The sequence below is a fragment of the Ovis canadensis genome, chromosome 3, assembly GCF_042477335.2.
Source record: "Ovis canadensis isolate MfBH-ARS-UI-01 breed Bighorn chromosome 3, ARS-UI_OviCan_v2, whole genome shotgun sequence".
In the NCBI taxonomy this organism is placed as follows: Eukaryota; Metazoa; Chordata; class Mammalia; order Artiodactyla; family Bovidae; genus Ovis; species Ovis canadensis.
In genome coordinates this window covers 143519911-143544946 of record NC_091247.1, presented here as the reverse complement: position 1 = coordinate 143544946, position 25036 = coordinate 143519911, and the positions used below count along the sequence as shown (strand labels likewise).

General features: G+C 40.3%; 1 pseudogene; it reads left to right on the top strand.

The window, feature by feature from the left end:
- Nucleotides 1-23393: 23393 nt before the first annotated feature.
- Nucleotides 23394-24414, top strand: LOC138436330 (olfactory receptor 8S1-like; annotated as a pseudogene).
- Nucleotides 24415-25036: the final 622 nt, after the last annotated feature.

The following is a 25036-nucleotide window of genomic DNA, read 5'->3' as shown; positions in this document are numbered from 1 at the left end:
CATATAATTTATATATTTCAAGAAGACAGCTGTGAAAAGAATAAGACCTAGTATGAAAAGAAAAAAGGAAGCTGAAGATCAGGGATAAAGATATGAGTGGAAAGGAATGGTTCAATTAAGGTCAAAAGTGTGAAAGGAGGATAAACAGAAAGTACAAAAAAAGGATGTTAGAAATTAATCCAAACAATGGTAATCATAATAGATATAAATGGCTTGATTCTAGAAATAAATGGCTTCCTTCCACAGTTAAAAAACAAAACTTATAAGCTGTAGAAAAAATATATATTGTTTAGAGGAGACACCTCTAAAACACAAGGTAGAAAACACAAAGAAAATTCAAAAAAATCAAAGAGTGGAAAAAGGCATAAGAGACAAATATAAACCAAATTATTATATTATATCATAGAAAACAAATATGGCTAAAGAATTTTATGAGATAAAATGTGTCACCTGCAATGATAAAAGTTCAAGTGATTGGTTAGAAAATGTAAATTTAAATAGGGTCCAAAATTTTAATCTACAGGGAGAAGGGAATCAAAACTGCAGCTTAAGGTCACTGAGGAAAACCCACTGTTATAGGGCAAGAGGAACAGAAAAAAGTCCTATATACAGGAAAAGGGCAGGGATATTATTAGTCAGCCAGAGGAAAAAAGATACCCTATCTATAGAGGACCACTTTCTTACACCATATACAAAAATAAACTCAAAATGGATAAAAGACTCCAAAGCATAAAACTCTTAGAAGAAAACATAGGTTGTAACCTCTTTGACACTGATCTTAGAAGTATTTTGGGGGAACCGTCTCCTTAGGCAAAGAAAACAAAAGCAAAAATATATGTCAAACTAAAAAGTTTTTTGCACAGTGAAGAAAACTATCAACAAAGCAAAAAGAGAATCTACTGAATGGGAGAAGAGATTAGAAGATGATATATCCAATAAGGTTTTAATATCTAACATTTATAAAGAACTCATATAATTCAGTATCAAACAACAACAGCAAACAATTGAAAAATGGGCAGAAGACCTGAATAGACATTTTTCCAAGGGAGAAATACAAATAAATGACCTGTCGGCACATGAAAAGGTACTCAATGTCACTAACCATCAGGGAAATGCGAATCAAAACCACAACAAGCTAATCACCTCACACCTGTCCGAGTGACTATTATCATAAAGACAAGAAACAAGTGTTGGAGAGAATGTGGAGAAAAAGGAATCCTCATGTGCTGTTGGCGGGAATATAAATTGATATAGTCACTGCAAAAAACAGTATGGAGGTTCCTCAAAAAATGAAACATAAATTCAGCAATTCCTCTTCTGAGTATCTATCTGAAGAAAATGAAAACACTAACTCAAAAAGCTATGTATATCCCGGTGTTCACTGCAGTACTGTTTAAAATACTTGAAGCAACTTAAGTGTCTGTCAAAAGATGAAAGGATAAAGAAGATAGGTTTTCTACACACACACACACATACACACATATATACACACAATGGAATAATATCCAGCCATAAAAAAATAAATCTTGTAATCTGTGGCAACATGGCTTGATCTGGAGGATATTATCTAAGTGAAATAAGTCAGTCAGAGAAAAACAAATATCATATGACTTTTTTAATATACGGATATATGCCCGTGGTGGATTCATGTTGATGTGTGGCAGAACCAATACTATATTGTAAAGTAATTAGTCTCCAATTAAATGAATTTAAATTTTTTATAAAACAATTTAAGGCAAAAGGAGAAGGGAGCAGCAGAGGATGAGATGGTTAGATAACATCATCAACTCAGTGGACATGAATTAGCTCAAACTCCAGGATATGGTAAAAGACAGGGAGCCTGGCATGCTGCAGTCCATGGGGTTGCAAAGAGTTGGAGAAGACTTACCAACTGTACCACAATAACAGCATGCTATCATGTTAATGTATGGCAAAAACCACTACAAGATTGTAATTAGCCTCCAATTAAAATAAATAAATTAATTTTTTAAATGATCAAAGAAAACAGAAATAGATTAATAAATACAAAGTACCAACTGGTGGTTTCCAGAGTTGGGGGACAGACAGAATAGGTGAGGGGATTAAGAGGTATAACCTTCCAACTATAAGATAAATGTGTGTGTGTGTGCGTGTGTGTGTGTGTGTGTGTGTGTGTGTATCCAACTCTTTGTGACCCCACAGGCTATAGTCTGCCAGGTTCCTCTGTCTATGGAATTTTCCAAGCAAGAATAATGGAGTGGGTTGCCATTTCCTCCTTCAGGGATCTTCCCCACCAAGGGATTTTTTTTTCTTACTTTACAATATTGTATTGGTTTTTGCCATACATTGACATGAATCCACCATGGGTGTACATGTGTTCCCCATCCTGAACCCCCCTCCCACCTCTCTCCCCATCCCATCCCTGTGGGTCATCCCAGTGCACCAGCCCCGAGCACCCGGTATCATGCATCGAACCTGGACTGGAGATCCGTTTCACATATGATAATTAACATGTTTCAATGCCATTCTCCCAAATCATCCCACCCTCTTCCTCTCCCACAGAGTCCAAAAGACTGTTCTATACATCTGTGTCTCTTTTGCTGTCTTGCATACAGGGTTATCATTACCATCTTTCTAAATTCCATATATATGCGTTAGTATACTGTATTGGTGTTTGTTTTTTTTTTCTGGCTTACTTCACTCTGTATAATAGGTTCCAGATTCATCCACCTCATTAGAACTGATTCAAATGTATTCTTTTTAATGGCTGAGTAATACTCCATTGTGTATATGTACCACAGCTTTCTTATCCATTCATCTGCTGATGGACATCTAGGTTGCTTCCATGTCCTGGCTATTATAACTGGGGTACACGAGTCTCTTTCCATTCTGGTTTCCTCGGTGTGTATGCCCAGCAGTGGGATTGCTGGGTCATATGGCAGTTCTATTTCCAGTTTTTTAAGGAATCTCCACACTGTTCTCCATAGTGGCCTACCCAGGGATTGAAGTTGCGTCTCTTGCATCTCCTGCATTGGCAGGCAGATTCTTTACTGCTAGCACCACCTGGAACAATGTGATATACATACAGGGACTGTAGTCAGTAATATTGTAACAACTTTGTATGGTGATGATTGGTAATTGGCCTTATCCTGGTGATTATTCTTGTCTGGAGAATCCCAGGGATTGGGGAGCCTGGTGAGCTGCCATCTATGGGGTCGCATAAAGTCGGACATGACTGAAGCGACTTAGCAGCAGGAGCAGTGGTGATTATTTCATAATGTATAGAAATATCAAATCACTATGCTGTACACTGAAACAAATATATTATATTGTTAATTATAACAATAAAATAATAAAATAGTATGTGAAATGAACACAACTGTATGTTAGTTGAGAAATGAAAATCAAAACTACAGTGAGGCAGCACATCATACTAGTCAGAATGGCCATCATTAAGAAGTCCACAGATAATAAATGCTGGAGAGTGTGGAGAAAAAGAGACCTTCCTACACTGTTGGTGGGAATGTGACTTGGTGCAGCCACTATGAAAAATGGTATGGAGGTTCTTCAAAAAACTAAAGATAGAGTTGCCATATCTAGCAATCTCACTCCTGGGCATATACCCAGACAAAACTATAATTTCAAAAGATATATGCACCCCTATATTCATGGCAGCGCTATTCACAGTAGCCAAGACATGGAAACAACCTAAATATCCATCAACAAATGAGTGGATAAAGATGTGGTGCATATCTACAAAGGAATACTACTCAGTCAGGAAAATTATGCAGTAATACCATGTTGCTTTCAGCAACACGGATGGATATAGGGATTATCATACTAAGCAAAGTAAGTTAGAAAGATGAATACCATATGACACCACTTATATGTGGAATCTAAAATGTGACACAAATGAATTTATCTACAAAACAGACTCGCAGACATAAAGAAGAGACTGGTGGTTATAGTCAGGGAGAAAAGGTTGGACTGGAAGTTTGAGACTAGCAGATACAAACTATTAAACAGGCTATGGATAAACAACAGGGTCCTATTGTATAGCACAGAGAACTATATTCAATGCCTTATAATAAACCAAAATGGAAAAGAATATATATAGATAAAACTGAATCATTTTGCTGTATACCTGAAACTAACACAATATTGTAAATCAATTATACACCAATAAAATGTTTAAAATATAAAACTATATATATAAATAGAGAGTATCATAAAATCTTAATCATTGTATTATGAATGATAAAGGGCAAAAAGTAACACGTATCAAATAACATGTTTAAACCACAATACATCTTTACATTAATATCAATTCAGGTATCAAAATATATTTGGTTCTATCAACAGCAAGGAATGGCATAATCCCAATTGCAAATATAAGCCAAAACATACATACAGAAACAAATACATATAAAAAATAACCCCCAAATAACAATTGAGCTGTTTATTACAGTGAAAGCAGGAGAATAATAAATGACGTGAAATGCGTCCTGTCTGCTTGCCCAGAGTCACCCTCCAGAGCAGGGGCACAGTCTTCTATCAGAGCTTAGACTTTGCTTTATCACTCACCCCTCCCTTTCTTTTATATACCCAGCTCCTCTTCAGCCTACAACATTCCTGTGATAGACCTTCAGTTCAACTCCTCCATTTGAGGCCAGTTAACGAAAGGACAAAAACCAGATTTTGAAGCCTGTCATTTGAATTTTAATCCTAACTCCTTCATTTAATAGCTGTGTGAACTTGGCCTAGATAATTTCACATTCCCCTGCCCCCATTTCCTCACCTGTAAAGGGGATAGTGCAATATTCTAACTCATAGAGTTGTTGTGCAGAAATAGTTAACATGTCAAAAAGAAATAAAACAATATCTGGCTTTTGGATAGTAATTATAAATATGGGGTTATTATTTTGTTACTACCCTGGTCTTATTATCTTCCAAAAATGAAAACATACTAGTTTTTCCTGCATTAATGCATAATCTAATTCATCTTCAATGTAATGCGTCCACTCGTCCTTCTTGATAATAAGGCCAACTCCAAAATCCAACTAATATTTTTCAGTTCTGTTCCTTCAAGATGAAAATGCCTTTGTCACTGTTTACATATCATTCAGTCCTTAACACCATCTACTCCATTGGCTTTCTTGGTCTACATTCAAATGTTTTCCTGAAAATCTCTCTGATCATTGACAGAAATGGTCACTAAAATATCCATCAGAGAGATGTTTATGATCATATGGACAAAGAAAAATAACCTGATGGTCAGTTAAAGATCAACACACAGCTTTCCCTGGCATTCCCAAATGTGATATACTGAGAGTAAGTACATGAAAGATGTTGTGACCCACCTTGTCTCTTTACAAATCCCACTAGACAGCCAAGAGTTTTCATCAAAGTCAAAGCTTCAACACAGAATTTCCAAAAGTCCACATTAAATAAAATACCCAGAGGCTTTTAGAAATTTCCTTTTGTTTTGTTCTTAAGTCTAAAGTTGGGCTTTAAGCTGTGACTCCAGAGAATAAAAGACACTGACTACTCTGTCTCCTGTGCTTCCAGGCTCAGCAGTCAATTACTGCTGCCTAATTCCAATCCCAAAGAAAGGCAATGCCAAAGAATGCTCAAACTACCGCACAACTGCACTCATCTCACACGCTAGTAAAGTAATGCTCAAAATTCTCCAAGCCAGGCTTCAGCAATATGTGAACCGTGAACTTCCTGATATTCAAGCTGGTTTTAGAAAAGGCAGAGGAACCAGAGATCAAATTGCCAACATCCGCTGGATCATGGAAAAAGCAAGAGAGTTCCAGAAAAACATCTATTTCTGCTTTATTGACTATGCCAAAGCCTTTCACTGTATGGATCACAATAAACTGTGGAAAATTCTGAGAGAGATGGGATTATCAGACCACCTGACCTGCCTCTTGAGAAATCTGTATGCAGGTCAGGAAGCAACAGTTAGAAATGGACATGGAAAAACAGACTGGTTCCAAATAGGAAAAGGAGCACATCAAGGCTATATATTGTCACCCTGCTTATTTAACTTATATGCAGAGTACATCATGAGAAAGGCTGGACTGGAAGAAACACAAGCTGGAATCAAGATTGTTGGGAGAAATATCAATAATCTCAGATATGCAGATGACACCACCCTTATGGCAGAAAGTGAAGAAGAACTAAAAAGCCTCTTGATGAAAGTGAAAGAGGAGAGTGAAAAAGTTGGCTTAAAGCTCAACATTCAGAAAACGAAGATCACGGCATCCGGTCCCATCACTTCATGGGAAATAGATGGGGAAACAGTAGAAACAGTGTCAGACTTTATTTTGGGGGGCTCCAAAATCACTGCAGATGGTGACATCAGCCATGAAATTAAAAGACGCTTACTCCCTGGAAGGAAAGCTATGATCAACCTAGATAGCATATTCAAAAGCAGAGACATTACTTTGCCGACTAAGATCCATCTAGTCAAGGCTATGGTTTTTCCTGTGGTCATGTATAGATGTGAGAGTTGGACTGTGAAGAAAGCTGAGTGCTGAAGAATTGATGCTTTTGAAGTGTGGTGTTGGAGAAGACTCTTGAGAGTCCCTTGGACTGCAAGGAGATCCAACCAGGCCATTCTGAAGGAGATCAGCCCTGGGATTTCTTTGGAAGGAATGATGCTAAAGCTGAAACTCCAGTACTTTGGCCACCTCATGAGAAGAGTGGACCCATTGGAAAAGACTCTGATGCTCGGAGGGATTGGGGGCAGGAGGAGAAGGGGACAACAGAGGATGAGATGGCTGGATGGCGTCACTGACTCGATGGACGTGAATCTGAGTGAACTCCGGGAGTTGTTGATGGACAGGGAGGCCTGGCGTTCTGCGATTCATGGGGTCGCAAAGAGTCGGACGCAACTGAGCGACTGAACTGAACTGAACTGAACTGAATCTATACCTGCCCTTCTAAAGGCTTATATCTGGGAATCACTCACATCATGCATTCTCTAGCACAAAGTTTAGAATCAGAGAGGAAACTAAATAGATGCCCAAGTGGCTGGGCTTAAGATCATCAGAGAAACTCCTCATAACTTTTGTTAAGGTTCGAGAGTCCTAGAGGCTAGAAGAAAAGAAGCAGGACCAAGCCAGAGCTCATAGGATGCATGTCCTGAAGTTTTAGGGGTAAACATTTGTGAGCTAGCTACAAAAGCAAATGCTCTCAAGTTTCTGCAATTGGATTACAAAAATATTGGTCCCTATGAATACAGAGACCTCTCAGCCTCAGGAAAGATCATCAAAGCAGGGTGTGTTCTGAGTCATAAAAAGCCCAAAGCTTGGTAATGTTCTCCATGATTCTCTGAAGTTTTCCCTCTCTCTCCTGACAATTTCTTTCACTCCCCTCATATGACCTCCTTCTGGTTCTCTGAGATCATTGGGTCTTCTTTCCACCCTAGGTTTTTCTCATAGACTTTCTATCTGTGGAAACCAATCCCCTAAATTTAGACAGGCTTTCATCACTTCCTTGCAGTGAGGTATTTATTTACCTCTCTGAGCAGTTACTTGAGAAACACTCACTGTTCTTGGTGACTTTTGTTGGGCAATGGGAATGGGATTTCATGCACTTTGGGTTCAATCCTTGCATTAGCCCAGGCTTTAGAATTTGGCAACCCACTCCAATATCCTTGCCTGGAGAATTCCATGGACAGATGAACCTGGCAGGTTACAGTCCATGGAGTCGCAAAGAGTCAGACACGACTGAGCAACTAACCACCACCCCTGGGATTATAATGAAAGCCGGGAACAGCAGCGAAGCTAACAGAGGAGAAATGGGGAGCATATACAGGGATAGATAGTAGGGTTTTAGTCCTTCCTAGGGCCCAATCATATGTACCTAGACGGTTCACTTTTGTGCTGTTACTAACATTATCTTCAAAACTGATCAAACTAATATAGATATTGAAGCATATGAGAGAGAGGCAGAAGCCAAGAAAAATTTAAGAAACAAATTTAAATTCAGTGATGTTATTGTTCCATACTTGCCTACTTTTATCCCACTTTCTAGTTCTAGGGCCCCCCAGATACTCATGGAATTTTCCTCCTTCCTACTTCTGACTCTCCAAACTGTCCCACTTGGAGTCATATAGTGCATGCTTTCACGCTCAGTGAATGGAGGAAACACTGAACCTCTCTGTGCCCCTTCTTATTAACCCATCAATCCTAAGACTTGTGACGGTAACCCTTTTGTATTAAATATGTATGTGGCTAGAAAACTGTTAAGAACATTTTGTTATATGTTCCATTCTCAAGGAATATTTCCCATCTACCTGTCTCCTTGAAAAGGATGCAATAAGGCACATTCCAGGCTACTGAGCTCAAACTCCAGCTCCACCATTTGAAACCTTTGTGATTTTGGCAAATTGCCTAATCACCTTCTGCTTCAGTTCTTCAACTATTTTTTTAAGTAAAAGGATGAAGGATAAAAACAGCCATGATCTCATATGATTTATGTGAGAAATAAGTAGGCTAATATATGTAAAGTGCTTGGAGCAGTGTTTGACATCTTCATCTCAACAGCACTATCACCATTTTTCATTGAATCTAGAGGTATTAATATTGAGTCTGGTTAGAAATGCCATCCCACATTTAAATACATAATTATTCTAGTAAACTAAATGATAAACAGAATGACTATTAAAATAGCCCCCAAAATACAACATCCTGCTGATCTGTAAAGTGATACTGGGCAAAAGTGTTCTCATATCACCATTTCTACAAACTGATAAACCCACTTCCCATTAAGGCAGCATTCTAACTAACTCTCTTTTCTCCCTGTAAAGATAAAGTTCATCTCTTCTATTAATACTACTCTGGATCTGGTCTCACTCACTGAAACTTCAGTGTGAATTGGAAGCACTGTGATCTCTCTGGAAGGGTAAGTGAGCACAAGGAAGCTGAAAGACTGCTGTGGAATAACTGAAGCAATTATCTGCCTAACTCGCACAGAAAATTTCAAACACAGAAATGTTCAGATTCTTGCTGATAGTGGCCTCAATTTCTGTTATTGCTTTGTTTCAGTTATACTAGTATTACTACTAGAGAAACTGTTTCCTTCCAAGAGAATTTGACAAGTCCATAGATAAAGGGACTCAAAATTTATTTTGTTCCAGCATGCTGTTTCCTTTCAGTGTTGAATCTGAATAGATATGAACTATATATACCACATATTGGCATAGAAGGAATACCTGAGATGTAAACTGAACCTAATAAGGTCCCATCATCTAGGAAAATGTATGAGTATTCAACATTACAGTGGAGAAACAACCAGAAACAACAAAGACTGAGAAGGTGACTGCTCTATAAGATATAACTTGTGAATCCTTTGGGCAAAACCAAGGTCAGACTGTGGTATCAGGGCAAAGTTTGGTAACATAGGGCAGATTTATACCCCAAGAGGACTGGTCAGAAGACTGTATAGTGTAACTAAGCACGGCAAGAGTTTTCATGAATAGGCACAACCTAAATCAATTCAGTTCAGTCGCTCAGTCATGCCCGACTCTTTGCGGCCCCATGGACTGCATGCAGCATGCCAGGCCTCCCTGTCCATCACCAACTCCCGGAGCTTACTCCAACTCATGTCCGTCAAGTCAGTGTTGCCATCCAACCACCTCATCTTCTGTCATCCCCTTCTCCTTCCACCTTCAATCTTTCCCAGCATCAGGGTCTTTTCCAGTGAGTCAGTGGTCAGTGAGTGGTCAGTGGTCAGTGAGTCTTTTCCAGTCACATCAGGTGGCCAAAGTATTGGAGTTTCAGCTTTAGCATCAGTCTTTCCAATGAATATTCAGGACTGATTTCTTTAGGATGGAATGGTTGGAGCTCCTTGCTGTCCAAGGGACTCTCAAGAGTCTTCTCCAACACCACAGTTTCAAAAGCATCAATTCTTTGGCCCTTAGCTTTCTTTATAGTCCAACTCTCACATCCATACATGACTACTGAAAAACCATAGGTTTGACTAGATGGACCTTTGTCGGCAAAATAATGTCTCTGCTTTTTAATACGCTGTCTAGGTTGATCATAGCTTTTCTTCCAATGAACAAGTATCTTTTAATTTCATAGTTGCAGTCACCATCTGCAGTGATTTTGGAGCCCTCAAAACAAAGTCAGCCACTGTTTCCATTGTTTCCCTATGTATTTGCCATGAAGTGATGGGACCAGATGCCATGATCTTAGTTTCCTAAATGTTGAGTTTTAAGCCAACTTTTTCACTCTCTCCTTTCACTTTCACCAAGAGGCTCTTTAGTTCTTCTTCACTTTCTGCTTTAAGGATGGTATCATCTGCCTATCTCAGTTTATTGATATTTCTCCTGGAAATCTTGATTTCTGCTTGGGCTTCTTCCAGTCCAGCATTTCTCATGATGTCCTCTGCATATAAGTTAAATAAGCAGGGTGGCAATATACAGCCTTGATGTACTCCTTTCCCTTATTTACAAAAAGCAAGCTTCTAAAATCTACTAGAAAATTAAACAAAGAAATACTAAGACTATTTCATAAAATAGACAATGTAGCAGAAAGGCATTTTGCTATTGAACAAGATGTTAAGATACAAGAGGATAAGGCATGGTTTGAGGAGGTAAAGGGCAGATTTAACAACTGAGTCAAAGTGGAGAAAAACAGAATTAAAAATCCAACCAGCTGGACAATGCAAACCACTAATTAAGTTTTAGGTATACCTGATTTGGTTTAAAAAAGAAAAAAAAAACAATGACTGCTTGGTGCTGCAGTGAAAGATGAAAGCTCTCCCTAAAATTCTGCTGTAAGACACAAGACTGAGCCTCTAGGATGAAACAGATTTAGGCAAGGAGGCTCCAAAGCACGGGACACAGGTTGATGCCCAGCTTACATGTATAACAAACTAGTTGTCTTTCCCTTCTCTTTCTTTGCCCCTCCCTCTTTTAAAAAAAATTACATATTTATTTTCAGCTGTGCTGGGTCTTTGTTGCTGAGCGCCCGCTTTCTCTAGTTGGGAAAGCGGGGGCTACTCTTCAATCACTGCGCAGGCTTCTCATTTCAGTGGCTTCTGTTGTTGCAGAACACAGGTTCTAGGCACTCAGGCTTCAGTAGTTGTGGCATGCAGGCTTAGATGCCCCACAGCATGTGGGATCTTCCCAGACCAGGGATCAAACCCATGTCCCCTGCATTGGCAGGCAGATTCCCAATCACTGGACCAATAGGGAAGTCCCTTTCCCTTTTCTTGATGCTCTTTTTCCCACCCAGGCACCCAGTGCTCTCAGACTCCTCTTCCATAATCTCCTTGAATTTAATAATCAGAACAAATGAGCTAAGCACAACTGAATAGGAGGAAATAACCTCAGATCAGCCAAGATGGAGGAGAAGAAAGATCCTAAATTTACCTCCTATCATGGGCACATCAAAATCACAACTATCTGCAAACCAACCAACCATGAAAAAGATCAGAACCATCCAGAACAGATCTTCTACAAGTCAAGACACAAAGAAGGAACCACAATGAGATGAGTAGCAGGGGTGGACTCACAATACAATCAAATTCCATACCCCTGGGTGGGGGACTCACAAACAAGAAAATAATTACATCTCAGGGATTCTCCCAAAGGGGTGAGAAGTCTAAGTCCCATCTTGCACTCACATACTAGGGGTCCTGCAACAAGAAGACACACCCCCAGAACATTTGGTTTTGAAAGCCAGTGGGGCTTACTTTTGAGAGTCCCAGAGGGCTTGGGGGAAATAGAAACTTCCCACTTAAAGGGCACACCAAAATTTTATATGCTGTGGGACAGAGGCAGTAATTTGATAGGAGCCTGGGTCAGACCTGCCTGCTGATCTGGGACCCCCAGAGACAACTGCAGCTCATCCTGGGAACACAGACACTAGCAGCAGCCATTCTTGGAAGCTCCTTCTACCACAGGACACAAATGCTGCAAATGCCATTCTGGAATCTTCCCTCTAGTTTATTAGCTTATAAGCCCCAGGACCCAGCCCTGCCGGGACCCAACTGCCTGTAGGTGCCAATGCTGGTATGCCTCAGGGTAAACAATTAACTGGGCAAGGACACAGCCCCAGCCATCAGCAGACAGGCTGCCTTAAGACCTCCCTGAGCCCACAGCCACCTCTGGACACGCCCTCCCCTTCCTCCCACCAGAGGGCCCAGGACCAGCTCCACCCACAAGTGGGCAGACCAACCTCAGAATCCCCTAGAGCTTGGCCCTGCACTCCAGGAAGCCTGCTCCAGCCTCTGGTCCAGCTTCAGCCACCAGGGAGCAGACACCAGGTGCAAGAAATTCCTAATCCCACAGCCTGCTAACACAGCCTGCTAACACAGACTCTGCCCTGGGACCAGTTGGGCCCTGATTCTACCCACTAGCAGGTCAATACAAGCTTCAAGCCCCCCCAGACCTGGTATTCAACTGTCTCAGAAACTGGCATCCCTTCCCTGCAACCAGACTCTAGGACCCCACTCCATCCACCAGTAGGCTGGCACTAATCCCAGGGCCTAGCTTTACCCACAAGTGGGCAGGCAACAGCACCAGAATCTTCTGGACTATGATTCCACCCACCATGAGCCAGCACTACCACAAGGCCCCTGGGGTTCTGCAGGAGGCCACCTCTCGACCCAATCCCACCAACCAGTAACCAATGGCCTCCATATGACGCAAAGCCTGGCAACAAATTGGACTGGCACCAACCAAACTTACCAGACTGCCCACACAGTCAGCCTGCCACAACAGACGGACCCACATAATTCTCATAGAGGGAATTCCTAAAGGGGAGTGCACTGCTGGGATGCATAGGATATATCCTACAAAAAAGCCACTTCTCCAAAGTCGGGAAACATAACTAACCTACCAGATACCTACAAATACAAACAGCAACTCTGGCAAAACCAGGTGACAGAGGAACGTGATCCAGATGAAGGACCAAGATGAAACCACAGAAGAAGTACTATGTGAAGTGGAGACGGGCAATCTACCTAGGAAAGAGCTCAGGACAGTGATCATAAAGATGATCAAAAGGCTTGGGAGAATAATGATGTACAGAGCAAGAAGTTAGAAATTTCTCACAAAAAGCTGGAAAACATAAAGGACAACCAAACAGAAGTGAAGAATACGATGTGTGTGCTTAGTCGCTCAGTCGTGTCTGGCTCTTTTTGGCCCTATGGACTGAGCCCATCAGGCTCTTCCATCCGTGGGGGTTCTCCAGGCAAGAATACTGAAGTGGGTTGCCATTTCCTACTCCAGGTGGACATCATGCTAAGTGACAAAGTGACATAAGTGAGACAGATAAAGTCAAAAATTGTATGATCTCATTTTTATGTGCAAAATTTAAAAGTCACACCTATACAACCACAGAGTACAACTGTGGCTGTTAGGAGATGGAGGATGAGGAAACGAGGAAATTTTGCTCATGGAGTACAAACTTTCACTTTTAAGATGAACAAGTTCTTCAAGGGATCTTATATAAATTACTGTGACTATATTTAAGAATATTGCATTTTATACATAAAATTTTCCAAGAGAGTATATCTGAAAAGAGTTTCCACTTAAAAAAAAGATTTTTTACAAAAAGAATAGCTATGTGAGGTGATAGATGTATTAGTGAATCTGATGGTGGTATTTGATTCACAATATATGTATATATTAAATCATCACCTCGTACACTTTTAAAAATTCAACTTGTACAACCTAAATATATACAATTTTCATTTATGAATCATATCTCAGTAAAGCTGGGTGGGGGACAATTTACCCACAAAAATAAAGTATCTTTCTTTTATGTTTTTGTTTGTTTTTGTTTTAATATAAATTTATTTATTTCAATTGGAGGTTAATTACAATATTGTATTGGTTTTATCATACATCAACATGATTCTGCCATGGGTGTACATGTGTTCCCCATCCTGAACCCCCCTCCCACCTCCCTCCCCATACCATCCTTCTGGGTCATCCCAGCGCACCAGCCCCAAGCATCCTGTATCCTGCATCAAACCTGGACTGGAGATTCATTTCACGTATGATATTATACATGTTTCAATGCCATTTTCCCAAATCACCCCACCCTCGCCCTCTCCCACAGAATTCAAAAGACTGTTCTATACATCAGTGTCTCTTTTGCTGTCTCGCATATAGGGTTATCATTACCATCTTTCTAAATTCCATATATATGCGATAGTATACTGTATTGGTGCTTTTCTTTCTGGCTTACTTCACTCTGTATAATCGGCTCCAGTTTCATCCACCTCATTAGAACTGATTCAAATGTATTCTTTTTAATGGCTGAGTAATACTCCATTGTGTATATGTACCACTGCTTTCTTATCCATTCATCTGCTGATGGACATCTAGGTTGCTTCCATGTCCTGGCTATTATAAACAGTGCTGCAATGAACATTGGGGTACACGTGTCTCTTTCCATTCTGGTTTCCTCAGTGTGTATGCCCAGCAGTGGGATTGCTGGGTCATAAGGCAGTTCTATTTCCAGTTTTTTAAGGAATCTCCACACTGTTCTCCATAGTGGCTGTACTAGCTTGCATTCCCACCAACAGTGTAAGAGGGTTCCCTTTTCTCCACACCCTCTCCAGCATTTATTGCTTGTAGACTTTTGGATCACAGCCATTCTTGACTGGCATGAAGTGGTCCGTCATTGTGGTTTTGATTTGCATTTCTCTGATAATGAGTGATGCTGAGCATCTTTTCATGTGTTTGTTAGCCATCTGTATGTCTTCTTTAGAGAAATGTCTGTTTAGTTCCTTGGCCCATTTTTTGATTGGGTCATTTATTTTTCTGGCATCGAGCCAGAAAATATATCAATCTAAATATATCTAAAATATATGAAGACCTCATACAACTCAGTAGCAAAAATAATCTGATTTTTTTAAAACAGCAGAGAATCTGAAAAGGTTTTTTTTTTTTCCAAAAAGACTTACGGATATGCTAGCAAGTATTGATTGAAACATGAAAAGATTCTAAAATCACTAGTCATTCAGGAAATGCAAATCTAAACTACAATGAGAAATCACCTCACACCTGTTAAAATGGCTATTATCAAAAAGTCAAGAAATAACAAATGTTGGTGAGGACATGGAGAAAAGGAAAACCTCCTGCATTGTTGGGGGGAAAGTAAATCACTGCATCAAGTATCAAAAATATTGGATTGGCCAAAAAGTTCATTCAAGTATTCTTTTTTCTGTAAGATATGAAAAACGCAAACAAACTTTTTGGCCAGCCCAATAGTATGGAAGTTTCCCCAAAAAGCTTAAAAATAGAACTATCATATGATGCAACCATTCTGCTTCTGGGTGAAAACAACAATAGTTTCCATCAAGGAATAAACAGTTAAAGAAGATGTGATACAGATATACAGTTGACCCTCAAACAAGGCAGGATTGTTCAAGTATAACTTAGACCAACACCACAGTGAAAAATTCAAGTATAACTCTACAGTCTGCCTTCTCTATCCTCAGATTCAACCAGCTGCAGATTGTGTTGTACTGTAGTAAGCATGACACCCCACTCCAGTACTCTTGCCTGGAAAATCCCGTGGATGGGGGAGCCTGGTAGGCTGCAGTCCATGGGGTCACTAAGAGTCGAACAAGACTGAGCAACTTCACTTTCACTTTTCACTTTCATGCATTGGAGAAGGAAATGGCAACCCACTCCAGTGTTCTTACCTGGAGAATCCCAGGGATGGGGGAGCCTGGTGGGCTGCCATCTCTGGGGTCGCACAGAGTTGGACACAACTGAAGCAACTTAGCAGCAGCAGCTGTAGTAAGCATTTAGTGAAAAATAATCCATATTAAGTGAACCCACACTGTTCAAACCCATGTTGTTCAAGGGTAAACTGTGTGTATTGATATTAATAGATTCAGATGGATGTAGATATAGATAGATACCGTGGCCAACTTGGATCCACTTGCCCAACATGTGGCAAAGCCAATCCACTGGGTTGTGGTGAAGGAAAGTACAGTGTTTATTTCAGGGCCGAGCAAGAAAAATAAGAGCCTAATGCTCAAAAGACCCAAATTCAATGGTTTTCAGGGAAGGGTTTTTAATGGCATCATTAGAGGTAAAAGTTGTGCAGTACATGATCAGCTGATGGACATCCTTCTGATTAGTTGACAATGAGGTAACAGGATAATATTATGGGAATCTCAGTCACCAACCTTCTGATTCCAACAGGCCTGGGGTCTATGTGCTGGGGGTCAGCATACAATTAACTTCTTCCACCTGGTGGAGGTTTTAGCATCTGATAAACAACTCAAGGACATGACTCAGAATATTATCTATAGCACTTGAGGAAGAATTAAGGGTCCATGACATTGTTCTATGGCTAAAACTTTTATTCTTTTGCCTTGCTTGATTGTTTTCCTTTGCTTCTGCCTTTTCTTACTTCTCTGACTAAATTTGCTCTTTGAAACTCAGGGATGGCTTAGGAGGCTAAAGCTATTCTACAAATAAGAGGCAGGGAACATGGAGGGGTGTCTCTCCTGGAGGAGGCCCCACAGGGTCCTGTCCATTTTCAAGATAGAGATATATAGATAGAGATATTATTCAGTCATAAGAAAAAAGGTAACCCTGGCATTTGCAACACCATGAATGGACCTTGGGGACATTATGCTAAGTGAGATAAGACAGACAGAGACAAATATTACATGGTATCATTTATATGTGGAATCTAAATAAAAAATTAAGATAGTTAATTCTGAATAAAAAAAATAAAAAATAAAAGTCAAACTCATGAAAATAGAGAGTAGAATGGTAGTTAACAGAAGCTGAGGAATAGTAGAATATGTGAGAGATTGTCTAACAGTACAAACTTGTAACTAGTAGATAAATAAGCTCTGGAGATCTAATGTACTTTATAGAGATTATAAACAACAGTACTATATTATAAACATTAAGCTTGCAAAGGGACTGGATCTTAATTGTTCACCAAAAAAAAAAACACTTGCCTGACTTGACAGATGTGTTAGCTAATGCTACAGTGGCAATCATATTGATACATATATGCTTGTATCAAATCAATAGAGTATAGCTTAAACTTACACAATGTTACATGTCAATTATATCTCAATTTCATTTTTAAATAAAAATAAAGCAAAAATTTCACATTAACTGAGTTGATTTTCATTACAGTCCAACAACTTATTCCCAGAGATAAGGATGCCTTCCACAGGGTGATTGTGCTGATTTGTACACTGCTTTTCACAGCACTGTTATATAAAATAAGCTTTCGTAGATGCATTCAATTCAATTTGGGTAGTGTCATTGCTAACTGTTTGTGATTTTTTTTTTAACGGATTTAGTAGCCAACTTGTTCATCCCAGGTGTGTTTAAGCCAGTCCAGTTTCGATGCATGAGACAGGGCGCTTAGGGCCAGTGAACTGGGACAATCCTGAGGGCTGGGATGGGGAGGGAGGTGGGAGGGGGCTCAGGATGGGGGACACATGTACACCCATGGCTGATTCATCTGAATGTATGGCAAAGCCCACTGCTGCTGCTGCTAAGTCGCTTCAGTCGTGTCTGACACTGTGCGACCCCATAGAAGGCAGCCCACCAGGCTCTCCCGTCCCTGGGATTCTCCAGGCAAGAACACTGGAGTGGGTTGCCATTTCTTTCTCCAATGCATGAAAGTGAAAAGTGAAAGTGAAGTCGCTCAGTCGTGTCTGACTGCTAGCGACCCCATAGACTGCAGTCTACCAGGCTTCTCCGTCCATGGGATTTGCTAGGCAAGAGTACTGGAGTGGGGTGCCATTGCCTTCTCCCGGCAAAGCCCACTACAGTATTGTAAAGTAATTAGCCTCCAATTAAAATAAATAAATTCACACACACAAAAAAAACTACAGTTCCTTATGGAAATGGGAAAGTGAGCTGTCAGGTGAATTACATCTTGCTAAACACCTTCCTTGATAATTTCCTAATAAAGTATCCCTCCAGTAAGTGGCCAATAGGAAAAGACTTCTCAGCTTGCCTACTTTTCTTTTCTTAGCCACACCTCAAGACATGCGGGATCTTAGTTCCCCTGAACCCACACCCTCTGCAGGAGAAGAACAGAGTCTTAACTGCTGGACTGCTAGGTAAGTTCCTCAGCTTGCCTGCTTTTAAAACCCACACTATTCCAGGGTTTACAGTAAGAACTTCAGTCCTAAAGTTCTATAGCTTATATTTGTGAGATTCCCCTAGGAGTTGAACAGCCTTCACTCTTCTAAGTTCAAATTTTGGCTTCAGATTTGACCTCAGGGACTACAGCTCTCTGGCACTGCTAAGTTTCATCAGCTCCACCAGCTTCTCTGGCTTCCCTTCAGCTGGATTATATCTGAAAATCACTTGCTTCACTGATATTTTTTGCCTGGTATATAGACTCACATCTGTGAATTGGCTTGGGATGACGTGAGAGAAATTTCTCCTGTGCTCCTGTCAGAATTTGAAAGTGGCAGGACCAAGGCAGTTTTCAACTTCATCTGAGTTAGTCAGTTTTCTCTCCCTTGTGATATTTGTAAATAGAAAACCTTAACATGTACACTTTATGGAATTCAACTATAGAATTATTGATTTCCCTGTGAGTAGTGGCCACCTGACCAAAGATGACTTCTTATATCACAGTGAGACTAGAGTCAAAAGATGAGCTTTATGCCACAAAAACCCAGACCTCTACGATTTCTCTAAAATTTTCCTTCATTCCCACCTGGGACTTGCAGTTTCTGTTTTATTTTCCTTCTCTCCTTTCCAGCCTTCTGCACCTGGCTTTCTCAAGCACTTTATCTTAAGTTCTCCCCTCATCGTTTCCTTGTGCTGCAGTCTGAGTTTCATACATTAAGAACTTTATGGGTGTCTCTCTCATTTGAAGCTCTTAGCATCTACTAAATAAATCCTATCTATGCTTTTTAGAGTTAAGCACAAACTGGTTATGTGATCTGCATTAATCTGGGGAGCTTAAAGCAAGAGCCTGAACATCCCCATTCTGGGGAGGAATAGGGAAAAGCATAGCATAGTTGATAAACTTTAGTAACTTGACATCCTCCTCCTTCTTTTAGACTCTAAATACATGTGCTAAAAATAGTTCACCTTTCTGCTATTATTAAGCACCTTGCTGCTGCTGCTGCTAAGTTGCTTCAGTCGTATCCGACTATGTGCGACCCCACAGACGGCAGCCCACCAGGCTTCCCCATCCCTGGGATTCTCCAGGCAAGAACACTGGAGTGCATTGCCATTGCCTTCTTCGATTAAGCACCTTAGTCATCAACAATATTCTGGTCATCAACAAAATTCATGGTTAAAGGAGACCAGGAAGAGCAGGATCTGGTGAAGATTATAAGGAGAATATTAAGGTATGCAAAGTCTGTCTTCCATGAATACAAACCACATGTCCTGCATCCCTTCTCTCATTTTCCCCTTCTGTCCTTTTCAAGGTATGCTTGGGATACCCATATTCCATATACTCTTCCGAGTTTCTTGTATTTCCAATAATTGTTACCCAGACCATTTCTGCCTTCCAACACTATACTTGTCTCTCATTCTATTTTTATTAACCTGTCCATCGAGTCATTAATGTAATTAGTGGATATTTTGTGTGTGATTACGCTTAGTAGCCTGGAGACGGAAGTGGCAGCCCACTCCAGTGTTCTTGCCTGGAGAATTCCATGGACAGAGGAGCTTGGTGGGCTGCAGTCCATGGGGTCACAAAGAGCCAGACACAACTGAGCAACTTTCACATATACTTAGTAGATAAATCTGGAGACTGTTTTCTTAGAATATCTTTTTGGGAATGATGTAAAATAATTGGATATAAATGAATTAATAATTTATAATGGCATTTATGTTCTTTTGCTTTCGGAATTTGTTGAATTTTAAATTCAGGCAAATGTTAATTTAAGCAAAATGAATTCACAGTAGTGTAAACACAAGTAAAAAACAATAGGGTAGAAAGTGATAATAATTTTTTATTATTCTTCAGTGATCCAGAAATGCAATACCTTGCTCTTCTTCTCTTGAAGATACTATCTGACATGAACATTTATAAGATATTAAGAGCTGACCTATTTTGAGAAGTGCTCACATACAGTTACCCAGCAAATTGGTAAATAGCACATTACTATTAAGAGGATCACCTTGAGCTTTATGTTCTTATCTCCCCCTCTTCTCTATGTAAGCATCAAAACTTCTCTCTACCTTTTTCTGAATTTCAAAATAAGCATTCAACTTTAATGTGAATTGAAGCCACTGTGTTCCTTTTCAAGGTAAGTGATAAGAATTTGAAATTAGTGTATAACCTTCACTGCAAGGTTGAAATGAAGTTCTGTCTTTGCTTGCTCACAGTCAGAGGATCTATGCTGGAAGTCAGAGGGAGAAAATCACAGAATCTAACAACTTCGGCTTCCACCTACCTTGCTGATGGGCTTTGTGAGATGTTAACAGAGGACAGAGGTTTTCAAATATCGGATCTCTTACGGTTTCTCCAAAGTCCTTTGGGTATCCTAGAGTTTTCTCAGGCTGAGTGCTGGAAACAAAACTTGGATAGTAACTAGGTCTACACTGAGAGTAAATATGGGAAAACTGGAGAATAAATATGGAGTAAATGTGGCCAAACTGTGTCTGACCAAAATTAGACAGTAAATTACAAACTTTGAGAAATTTTCCAGTTAAAGTGAATGGACTGGATTGACTACTTTGCTATTGAAGAACACAAAGAATTGTTTATTTCTGTAAGATTTTACAAACTCAAAGACAGGAAAAATTGACTTTTCCATTTGGTTATCATTCCATTATTCATCTTTACTGAAGAGTAAATATTAATTTAGGTCACCATATTGGACTACAACTTACTCACCAGATAGAACCAAGAGGTAATTTCAATATGGGTTCTGATAAGGGGTGAAAGTATAAGAACTTGTCTAAACAGAAATAGGAAAATAAAGGAAAGTTAGGGAAAGCAGGGCATTGGCTAGCCCAGCAAGAATTGAATCTATTCTGGTAAGTTCTTTGGGCAAGAACAACTGAGACATTGGTGAGATTATTCCCCAGGTGAAAGCTTGGGGAATTCATAGTTGATTCCCAGTTCTAGTTGACAGATCAAGATTTCAGCAAGGAGTTATCATACCAGGAAAGAGCACTCATGGCAGAATAGAGTCTGAGATTTCACGTTGGCTACAAAAAAATTAACCAGTGCAAGAACTCAACGCTGGGTTCTGGAAAAATGTAACTGGAAAAACAGGACAAATAAGTGTATTTACACAACAATTCAACAAAGGTTAAGCAAGGTCTTTTTGCCCAATCTATTGTAAGTAAGCCTGAAGTGAAGTCACTCAGTCGTGCCTGACTCTTTGCTACCCCCATGGACAGTGGCCTGCACCAAGCTCCTCCATCCATGGGATTTTCCAGGCAGGAGTACTGGAGTGGGCTGCCATTTACCAAAAAAAAAAAAATCTATAATACTTTGAAGAATTAGATAAATGACAGAATTGATGAAGTAATACATAACTGAATGAAACAGACGGATACATTGCTGAATTGACAGGATGGAAAATGGAGTGGACAAATGAAATATTAAGTGACTAAACAAGTTAGTAACTGATCAGTAAGTTATCTGATGGATATATGAATAATTGTCATGTTTTTAAGCAACCTTCTGAATGTGGCCCAAAATGAGCTAGTAGGTACTCCTCGGAGGGAATGAATCTTTAGGTGCCAATTAATACAATAGAAAGTAAGTCCTCTGCGATCACAAAACCCCACAGAGCCTTCCTTTTCTTTACAACTTCCCAGTCATTCTCAAGTTGTTTATTTCTGAAGCCAGAAATCAAACAGGTATGGGGTAGGGCAGGGAAGAGGCGGGTATTCCTCAAACAAACCACACACAATATGTTCTAAACTAGTTTCATTATTTCTATATTCAACAAATATTGAGGACCCATCATATGCCTCTCATTCTGCTATAGTTCAAGATTTAAGATAATAAAGATGACTGAATACCAAATCTGTTCTTGATAAGCAAGCAATATGCTTGGAGAAAAAGGAAATAGTATTCACACATTCTGCTGAAAACCAGAGCAATAGATATCCAAATGAAAGTTGAAAGAGTTTACAGAATAAGGAGTAAAAGAGAACAGAGAGTGGAGATAAGTAAACAGGTTTAAGAAAATGGATATCAGATGGTCAGAACATAAAAATCAGAGATAATGATAGCTTCATAGACCTGGGATGAATGTAAATCTTACCCACTCACTCTCTCAATAGCAGCAAGTTACTGCAACAGTTTCAGATTGAAGGTCCTTCTTCTAAAATTTGAGATAATTCAGCACTTATAGTTTTGTTGTGATCTTCCAGTAGAGGGAAAGCTAAATGTTTGATAATACCTAGACATAACTGACAGTGAAAAAAAAAAAAAAGACAGGTATCATTCTTTTCTATAATCTGTGCAGGAAGAGAAGGAAGACATATATAATGGAGGAGGTAGAAATTATAGTGAATATTCAAGAGCAGTGGGATTTGGGTCAAAATTTGAAGAGAAAAAATTTCAACAGACTATCAGTTGAAGGCAGAGAATAGAAGAGTAATGAGGTCACCAGAACAAATAGGATCTGACAGCTGGTGCCCTGATTCTGCAGCTGGAGGCGCACCAGAACCATCCGGCTTTACTGGATTTGACCAGTAGTGCTACAGAATAGGGCTTCCCTGGTGGCTCCGATGTTAAAGCATCTGCCTGCAATGCGGGAGACCAGAGCTCGATCCCTGAGTTGGGAAGATCCCCTGGAGAAGGAAATGGCAACCCACTCCAGTACTCTTGCCTGGAAAAATCCCATGGACGGAGGAGCCTGGTAGGCTACAGTCCATGGAGTCACAGAGTCAGACACGACTGAGCGACTTCACTTCACTTCAGGTTACAGAATAAAAACAAGGGATGGTAGGGAATTTCCTAGTGGTCCAGTGGTTAGGACTCTGCATTTTCACTGCAGTGGGTGTGGGTTCAATCCCTGCTCAAGGAACTAAGATCCTGCAAGCCATGCAGTACAGCTGGAAAACAAAAAAATAATCACAAGGGATAGCTCAAGATGAAACCAGTTAGTCATAGACTAGACTGAAAATTTAAATTAAAAATTAAATAAATTTTAAAAAAACTAAATAAATTCTCCAGAGCTATTTTGGTAGAGGAGCCACAAAGGGAAAGGGCATAGACAGATGGACTGGCTCATGGTTCCAGGAGTTAAACAGCTGGCAACTGAGTCAAAGAAGAATTTGGGGAAAGGAGAAAGACTTTTTTAACTCCTTGTAAAAGATGAGCAGGCTGAAGAGAGACATATGTGTGCATGGAATGAAATAAGAACTCTGAGATGGCATGAAGAGGAGGTGAATACTTCACACTTCTTTCTGCTTTCATTCCAGTGGAACACCTTCTCTCCTGGCTTTAGGAAACCATAGCACCATTACAGAATTCATCCTCCTTGGACTATCTGCCGACCCCCGCATCCAGGTTATGTTCTTTGTACTTTTCCTGTGGATTTACCTCCTAACCCTGATAGGGAATCTGATGATGATGACTGGCATTGGGAGGGAATCTCACCTCCATTCACCCATGTACTTCTTCCTCAGTCACCTCTCTTTCCTGGATCTTTGTTTAACTTCATTCACTGTGCCCAAGATGCTGGAGAATCTCCCGTCTCACAGAAATCAGTATCAGTAGAAGGTTGCCTTGCCCAGGCTTTTTCTGTGTTTTCCATTGCAGGGACGGAAGCCTTCATGCTCTCTGCCATGGCTTATGACCACTACAGTGCCATCTGTCACCCTTTGCTCTATGGCCAGCTGATGAGTAAACAGCCATGTGGGGGTCTAGTATGGCTCTCCTGGGGACTGGGCTTTCTGGATGCTCTCTCATTAACACCCTCATGACTTTGAGCTTGGACTTCTGTGGGGCACATGTCATGCCTCACTTCAGCTGTGAGCTGCCATCTCTGTTCTCTCTCTCTTGCTCTGATATCTCCATCAACTTTTCAGTCCTGGGGTTCTCCACCATTGTGCATGCTTCTGGAACTTTACTCTTGGTCTTCTTCTCAAAAGCCCGCATTGTCTCCACCATCCTGAACATCAGCTCCACTGCAGGCAGAAGTAAGGCCTTCTCTACCTGTTCTTCCCACCTCACCGCAGGGAGCTTCTTCTATGGATCTGCTTTTCTTCGCTATCTCGTGCCAACCTTAAGTTCCCTGCTGGAGTTGATTTTTTGCCTGCAGTACAGTGTGGTCACTCCCCTAGTGAATCCCCTTGTCTACAGCCTGAAGAACAAGGAAGTAAAAGAAGCTCTGAAAAGAACATGGCAAAAAGGTTTACAGCATTTCAGAGAGCAGAGAACAGGTAGGAATGACTGGGAAATGCAAAAGCATCTCATCAGATGTTTGAATAACAAGTTGAGGAAAACTTTTCTTAGTTCATAACAGATGTGACAAAATATCTCACAAGAACCTGTTTCATTTGAAATTATTGAGAAAATCCAATAGCTCCTTGTTGTTTTGTTCAGTCAGTTTGCTCAGGGACAAAGCGATGCATCAGTTAATCATTTCAATCCAGGAGACTGAGATAATTTGGTACAGATTAATTCTGTTTTTTTAATTTATGAAACATCCCCATTGAGATTTGCACTGAGAAAATTGTCTAGAACCTGAATTCTTATCTGAATCTGACATTTATAGGGGGGGTTTTGCTAGAAATAAAAGAGGCAAGGTCACTGATAATAAAGAGTCATAAATTTTAGATGGGGCTGGGATTGAGCTTAAATTGGAGAGGGATTTGGAGAAAATATAGAAGCCAGGAATTACTGAGAGAGGGAGTATGCTATTAAAGCAAAGTAGACATTACCCATTCTCTGTACCTTTCCTGGCACCTTTGACTGGTGGCAAAAGGGAGGGAATCCACTCCGAGGGTGGCTCAGCCCTGCTGTCTCACTGGGGGCACCACTGTTAGGTGCTGGGAAGTACTAAGGCCAGGTGGCAGGCCATGAGCACGGAAAAGTGCTGCTGATTCTGGGAGTACTGAAGGGATACTACCTTTCCTCCATCA